This window comes from Octodon degus, unplaced genomic scaffold (genome assembly GCF_000260255.1).
Source record: "Octodon degus isolate 3935 unplaced genomic scaffold, OctDeg1.0 scaffold00028, whole genome shotgun sequence".
Lineage (NCBI taxonomy): Eukaryota > Metazoa > Chordata > Mammalia > Rodentia > Octodontidae > Octodon > Octodon degus.
Window position 1 is genome coordinate 20,594,163 of NW_004524604.1, and position 8,717 is coordinate 20,602,879.

The following is an 8,717-nucleotide window of genomic DNA, read 5'->3' on the forward strand; positions in this document are numbered from 1 at the left end:
TCTTTGTCATTTTGTATACCACTGTCTTCTGACCTTTGGTGTAGAGCTTAGATAGAGTTATTACCTTAGCACCAGGTCCGGATCTACGAAGTTCAGATTCCTCCGGATGGATGTTGTTTGGATCTGGCTACCATGCTCCAATTCTTTCCGTTGCAGGTGTTAGAGTTGAACCCTTTATGTCACTCTGGCGAGATGTTCTAGTCCTGAATCAGCTGGGTGGCTCTTGCCTCTAGCCTCTTTGCAGGGAGTTCTGCTGAAAGATTCCGTGCTGGGCCTGCAGCCTTGGTTGAATGAGGATCCGTAGTCCCCGGGTCATGTCACTCACTTACTGGGCCTGCGCTCCGAGTCTATTCAGGATCCCGTCGGTCCCCGTGTTGTCTCACTCACTCACCGGTGAAACTCTTCTTCACTTTCACTCAAACAGTTTTTCATGCTTGTCATTGAGATTTTCAGTTCCTCTATATGTCTTTGACTCTGTTTCATGCGATGTATTTCTTTCCTGTGTTGCTCTTTCAAGGAATCCATCATTTTTCTAATCTCCTCTATATTTTTTTTATCAGTGTATTCTTTAGAAGCAGTTATTAATTCTTTTACTGCAGATTTTTTTTAGATTGGGTTTCCTCCATATTTTTCTGTACTTGATTCTTTACTTCAGGTGTTATAAATTCAGAAATTTCTTTTTTATTTTAGAAATTGTGCTCTGAATTCCTCTATACCTTTCTGTTGAAGCTTAATTACTTCTGACACTATTAATTCATACATTTTAGCTAAGCTAGTGTCCTCTCCACTTGTTCTGGGTGGGCATGGGGTTTCCTTCATATATTTCTGTATTTGAATCTGTACCTGAGATGCTATAAATTCAGAGATTTATTTTTTTATTCCAGAAATTAATTCTTCTCTGAGTTCCTCTATACCTTTCTGCTGATGTTCCTTTACTTCCAACACTATTAATTCATACATTTTAGCTGAGCTAGTGTCCTCTGCACTTGTTGTGGCTGGGTTTGAGGCCAGAGATTGCATTTTGTTCCTTGTGTTTATTAATTCATATAGCACTGATGTCCGACCTTTGCTTAATGCTTTGGTGCAGTTATAACCACAGCACCTAATGAAATTCAGGCATGATATACCAAGTTCTAGTTCATGTAGTTGTGCCTGTCTTGGGTCTCTCTAATGTGCTCAGCTCCTTCCTGCTCCTGCCCTTGGAGATGAACCTGGTATGCCCCTCTGGCAAGTTGTTCTGCTCCTGGATTAGCCGCGTGGTTTTGACCTTAGTCTCACTACAAGGACTTTAGCTGCAGAGTTTCACCCCAGGCCTGTATACCAAACCTGTGCTGGGTGTGAAGGGGTATGGGGGGCAGGAGAGCACAGAAGCTGTCACATACACTCACCATTCCTGGTCTTTTGTGGGTCTGCTGGGCTGCCAAGAACGTGGTGGAAGTTCTCACTCAGAGGACGGGTTTGGGCTGGCTCTGGAGGTGTGGGGGAGGTCTGGAGAATGTGGGGAAAAGTGTTTCTCAGGTGGTGGGCCTGGGCTTGGTCTGGCAGGCGCAGGACAGCGCAGAATCTCTCCCACACACTTGCAGGGCCTGGGGTTGGGCAGATCTGGAGTGGTCCTGAGAGTGCTGCAGAAGTTCTCACTCACAGGTCGGGCTGTGCTGGCTCTGGAGGGGCGGGAGAGGTCCAGAGAATGCGGGAAAGGACCCTCTCACGCGGTGGGCCTGGGCTTGGTCTAGCGGGTGCAGTAGAGAGCAGAGGATCCTTTCTTTCAGTTTTTGCCTCTTTTATTTGATGTTCTCTTATTTAGTCATACATGTTAAGAACTGTTATATCTTCCTGGGCAGTTGACCCCTAAGTCATTATATAATGCCTTTCTTTGTCCCTAATAATCTTCCTTGCTGTGAAGTCTACTATATCTGAAATGAATATGGCTACTGTTGCTTTCTTTTGATTAATTTTAGTGTGGTAGCACTTTATTGGATATGTTATTTGTGAATATTTTCTCCCAGACTACAACTTCTTCTCTTTTCATTTTCTTAGCAGGACCTTTCACAGAACAGAAGTTTTTACTTTTCAGGAAGTCTAATTTATCAATTTTTTTCTGGTTTATAATTTCTGCTCTTATTTTATTTTTCCTAGGAGTTTTATAGTATTATAATTCAGCACCTGTTTAGGCAAGTGCAGGGACCAGGTTTGATCCCTGGCACCATAGGCCCTGCTGGCCCTGCTTCTGGGTGTGCAGAGCCCGCCACTAAGGTGGGGTGTGGTAGCACACTCCTGTAATCCCAGCACTGGGAAAGCTGAAAAGGAAGATCACTATGAGTCTGAGCTGCATAGTGAGACCCTGTACCGAATACATTAAAAAAAAATTAACTTGTATAGTATTATATTTAAATTCACCATGATACCTTTTGAATGAACTCATTAACTTTTATGTAAGATATGAGACTTAGGTCAAAGCTTTCTTTTTGCCTATAGATGTCTAATTTCTCTGATACTATTTGTTAAAAGAATGTATTTTTTCTATTGAAAAAATTACCTTTGTACTTTCATAAAAATCAGATATTTTTCAGCTATTTGTGTCAGTCTAGCTCTGGATTCTCAGTTCTGCTCCATTCATCTTTGAGACTATTTCTTCGATAATCCCACAGTCTTGAGCACTGTTGCTACAAAATAAACTATAAAATCAAGAAGATGGATTTCATTTTCTTTTCCTTTTTCAAGATTGTTTTAGCTATTTATTTCCTATAACTCTCCATATACATGTTAGAATTACCTTGGCTATCTATACAAAAAAAATCTTTCCAGGATTTTGATAGGAATTATATTAATCTTGTATATTGACTTGGGAGATTCATCTTCTTTACTATGTTGAATGTTTTAATTCATGAACATGAAATGTGTCACTCTATTCATGTAGATCTTTTATTTTATCTTCATTGTTTGTGTTTTCAGTATAAACGTCTTTGGCAGGTGTCTTAAATACACACCCAAAGATTTTTGTTTTAGTGATTATAAATGAGTATTTTATTTGTACAGTTATTATTTATTTATTTATTTATGGTTAGTACAAGGAAATTCATTTGATTTTTGTACATTTACCTTGTGCCCTACCACATTACTTAACTTACTTATGAAGAGTTTTTAATTTTCTTTTTTAAAAAAGATTCTTTAGGGGAGATGCAAGAGATCCCTGATCCAGAGCACGTTGGAGGTGAGAAGTGAAATTATTAAAGTCTGCAATAAAAATGATCTCCAAAAAATTTACATTGTAAAAGAATGGGAAATAAATGGGATTTAAAGAGTGAAATATTGAGGAAACAGAACCTGAAGAATTTGTGGTAGAAAATACAGAGAATTGACAGAGTGAATGGGAAAGTAGAGTGTCTCCTGAAGTGAAAAAGATTTACAGATGCTAACCTGACTTTGAAAGTTAAAGAAAATTTATACTGTCCAGAGTTCATCAAAGCATTCTTTAATTTTAAAAAAGCTGGTAGGAAATAGATGGTATATGAAGAAAATATCTGATATTAGCAAGTGAAAGAACCAAAGAGCTACTGCTGACAAACTCTGAGGCATTCCCAGAGCACTCAGTCCTGAATAAATGATTGGTGCCACAGATAGTAGTGAGGAATTAATGCTTCTCACAAATGGAAAAACTTAGATGAGGCAGACTTGGTACTGGAAAAAGAGGCAAATATTAAGTATCTTTAAATTACATTTTCTTTTTATGAAGAGACACTAACTTGGGGTGTATGTGTGTGTGTGTGTGTGTGTGTGTGTGTGTGTGTGTGTCTTTGTGAGACAGGGTCTCATTATGCAGTTCAGGCTGTCCTTGAGCTCACTTTCCATCCCAGGATGATCTCAACTTGCAGTGATCCTCCTGCCTCAGCCTCCTGAGTGCTGGGACTACAGTGGGTGCCGCCACTCCTGCCCTGATATTCTTTTCCTGAACATGAAGCTCAATAGTTGTTTGCATTGATGCACATATAAAATTGGCATATTGGTTTTTGGTTTACTATTGTGAAGAAATAATTACATTTTAATTAAAATTGATTTTGATACATTGGTTTCAGAAGTAGTATCAAGTTTTTTTTTTTTTTTTCCCCATCAGTAATACTGGTTACTTTGAACAGTTTTTGCTAGTGTCTTCCTTTATCAGAAAAGAACAATTGATACTATGATACATTTCCTCTGCATTAGAAAACAGCTCTAAGTTTTGGGGAAATTTTCCATTTATTATTACTCAATTAGACTGTGCTTTTAATTCATGTACTTAAAGACTGCACTGGGCTTTATGTTTGTTTGTCTGTCTGTCTGTATGTCTGTCTCTGACATGCATATGTATCTTGTTTACTTTTCTCTCATTGCTGGGACAAAATACCAATACCCAAAATGAAGGATGGAAAGGTTTATTTAGCTCACAGTTAGTGGAGGTTTCAGTCCACACTTAGCTGGCTCCACGGCAGAGTAGCATGTGGAAGAGGACAGTCATTCATGACAACAAAAAAACAGCAAAGAGCAGAGGGAGGGGCAGCAGCTGTAAGCCTCTCTTCCCTCCTTATATTGTATTCAGTCTATCTGCCCCAGGGTAGGTATAGTGCTCACACCCATAATCCCAGTATTGGATCATGAATTAACCAGAAACTCTAGAAGCCTGCCTGATATTGGATAATTTGTTTTCAGCATTAGGTAGCAAATATATGAAGCAACTCCAGATCCATGCCTGGACATTTCCTGTTTTTCCTTAGCCTCAGTTTCTTTCTCTTACTTGTCATGTTTCTGATTCTGCCATCATTCTTCCTTTCCCCTCTCAACTTCTTCAACTCACTACCTCATAGGTTTCAAATCTTTCTGGGTATCTTACTCAGGGAAATGTCTGTGCCCCCAGACTTCATTCAGCACACTACAAAGGAGTCCCTTTTCTGAGTCTCCAGGAACCTCAGAGCTTCCTTCCACTCAGGGCAGAGGTGATCATAACTGTGAGTCTCCCAGCTGGACTGGGGGCCATTGAGGACAGGGACCACATCTTTTCACCAGTAACCATTGCATCTCCATTATTAGAGGAAGTTTTTACACATTAAGACCCCCCATTCAATGTAATAAATAGTATTGGAGCTTCACCTGGGCCCTCTTCAATATTAAATAGTATAGAAAACTCAGTTCAGTTTGCCCCAGATTCTTCAGGTTCAGTATTGAAAATCCTGAATCCTGGGAAGAGTTGTCTGTGGCTGACAGGAGCTCCTTTACTCAGACACATGAAGAGGCTACATTACCACCCTGGTTACACAGGGGTGACTCACTGATGAGTTCTTAGCCAAATGGGCTATCAGGAGGTGAAGCATCACTGAAAGGTGTGGGTCATGATATGACTTTGGGGACTATAGCTCGTGCCTGGCATCTTATTCTATGACTCTCTCCCCTTCTCCTTTTTCTCTTTCTCTTCCTCCTCCCTTCTTCTTTTCTTCTCCTTCTCCTCTTTCTCTTCTCTCTTTCTCTCTTTCTCCTTCTCTCCTTCCCTCCCTCTCTCTCTCTCTCTCCCCTCTCTTTCTTCACTCTAATGAAGTGGCTACAGTTCCTCAGTCATGCTTTCCGCAGTAATGTTCCTACCTCACCAAAGGCTCAAACACAATGAACCAAACTAACTATGAACTGAAATAATAACCAAAATTAATATTTTCTCTTTTGTTTTTCTCAAATATTTGGTCAGAGTAATGAAAAACTGTCTAACACAGCCATCTTTGGAGACCAGCTACTATAGAGGAGTGGCCACATAAGGATAGTGTCTTAGTTACTTTTTTCTTATTGCTGAGACAAAATACCTGGCACCCAAAATTAAGGAAGGAAAGGTCTCTTTAGCTCACAGTTGGTGGAGGTTTCAGTCCTTAGCTTCATCCAAGGCAGAGTGGCACATGGCCAAGGAGAATGGTTCATGGCGGTGGAAAGCAGCAGAAGCAAGAAACAAGAGGGAGGGCAGCAGCAAGAGCAAGTCTCTTTGCCTCCCTTGTATTATACGCAGACGACCTGCCCCAGGGCGGGTGTAGCACTGACACCCATAACCCCAGAATTGGACCATGAATCAATCACAAACTTGAGAAGCCCACCCCCATGACTGCATGAGGCTTTGGGCCATATCTAGACACAAACATAACATGTAAATGGTTTTGCTTTTTAAATGTTTACCAAAAATCATGTATGGCAAGCCCATGTTTCTAGAGTGCCATCATGCTGATCAATCTAAGCAATAAATGAAGTTAAAAATTTCCTTCCCTCACAACCTTTCAAATTAAATCAATGATTCTATAATCAGATAATTTAAGCTGGGTAATGTTAAGCATCCAGATCACAACCCCTATCTATAGTTATAGTTATATAAATGTAACTGTTTGAAGATCCTGAAAGGGAAAATTCTATCACTCCTAACAACCTGAAACTAGACTAATCCTGTATGTTTTAATTAGTTAAGTAAGAGTTCAGCTAAATGGACATTTAAAGAAAGACCCTTCTAGCAAGACTTTTCTTTTTTGGAAGCAGTGGAAACTGAACTCAGGTCCTCACACACAGTAGGCAAACTCTCTACCACTGGGTACCTGCTCTACCTCAGTTTGTTAGAGATGTTGGCTATTTAGGACTTTCTGTTATAAAAGGTTCAAAAACTTCTACAATCTAAATTATTGACCTGCATGGTTTTTATTACCCTAATTCATTATTTATGTGTAGAAGCCCAGAAAATGACCACAGTAAGCAGAATATTATCCAACACTGTATTTTTTATTTCATTGTAAATACGATGAATAATGGTCAGTGAGTAATTTTAAATTCTTTTAAAACAGATTTTTTTTGGGTATTTCCTACATTGATATTTATGTAATCTGAAAATGTGGAGAGTTTTCCTTTTCATTTGTTGTCTTTGTGGCTTTCATTTCTTCTATTTGTCTTATTGCAGTGACAGAAATGGCCAGTACCATACTGAGTAAGTAATGACTCAGGCAAACTTGCATTGCTCTGAATCTTGGGAATGACACTTGGTTTTGCATGAGAAGTATAATGCTAACTGTAGGCTTTTTTGCGGGGGGGTAAATGTTTTTCTTTAAGAATGTTCTGTTTGCTGAGATTTAAAAACATTACCACTAATAGATACTGAATTGTCACATTTATTTTCTGCATAAATTTATGTGATTTTTTTTTCTTTAGTCTTTTTACTGGTGAATCACATTGATTGATTTTTGAGTACTGAAGCAATTTTGAGTCCCTGGAGTAATCCCCTCTTTGTTACGGTATATATTTTGATATATTTTATTTAGTTTTATTTTTTAAACATTGTCTCACTATGTAGTTCATATTGGCCTTGAACTCACCATGTAGCCCAGCCCAAGCTGGCCACCACCTCCAGATGCTCCTCCCATATCATTCTTGCTAGTGCACCACCACACCTGGCTGTTTAGGATTTCTGAGTCTGTGTTTATCGTTGATTTTAGCTTGTGACTTTCTTTTCCTGTATCATCTTTGCCATCTTTTGGAATTAGGGTAATATGAGCATTACAAAATAAGTTTGAGAGTGTTTGCTCCTTTTCTATTTTCTGGAAAGATTTTTATCATTTCTCTCACTACTTTCAAAACTTTTTCAAAGCTTGATTGTGATTCAATTTAGTTTAACTTCTTTGTATTTATATTCTTGAGATCTTCTCCACCTTTTACAACCTACAGTTATATCTTGGTTCATGAACTTCTTCCTATGATTCTGGTGGCAAACCAAATTGAATGAGAACTGAATCAGATTCAGTGGTTAGGTTCAATGTTGGCCTCGTGGGGAACTTTGATCTAATTTAGAAAAATTTCATGCAATATATCTTTGAATATATTTTCAACATCCCCCCCCCCTCCAATTTCTTGTCTCCTTTTGGAACTCTTAAAATGTGAATGTTCGACCTTTCGTTAAGTCTCAAAGGTCCCTGGGGCACTGTATACTTTTTTGTTTGCTTGCTTTCATTCTGTCCTATATTTTCTTTGTCAGATATTACTGTCTTTCAGTTTTCTAATGTTCCCTCCATACTGCTGCTGAAATCATCCATTATGGATTTTTAAAATTTCTGTTGTTGTTGGATTGTAAAAGAGACAGATATTTTGGCCTATGATCTAGATTCTATATTATTCCTTAATCATTCATATCTAATATTGAAAGCTGTTTTTCAGTATTTTTGAGCAAAACATTATAGGCCCCATTGTCACCACTGTAATACGTTTCCTAAGATGGAAGCCTGACTTGTGTCTGAATTTAGCCACTCAACCATGCTTTTGAGAAAAGAGTCATTCTCTTTCCAGCATGCAATATAGAAATTCTAACATCAGAAGATAATTTCTGTTTCTATCTCATCAAATTCAGTCACAATCTTCTTTAAATAATGTTATTTTAGAACTAGATATGAAATTACCACCTCCAAAAATATTTGTAATAAAAATAATAAGGAAAGGAGGACCCAGACAATGCACACACACAACATAATGTGTAATGAGCACACATACAGTCCACATTTATATAATCACAAGTCTATATCTGAACCTTGTGATTTCTTTCTTCCACTATTTGTGCATTAAGTGTTTTTTTTTTTTTTCCTGATGGGGTAACCCAAATCTTTCTTCTTCTCCTCCTTCTTCTTCTCCTCCTCCTCCTCCCCTTCCTCCTCCTTCTCTTCCTCCTCCTCCTCCTCCTCCTCCTTCTT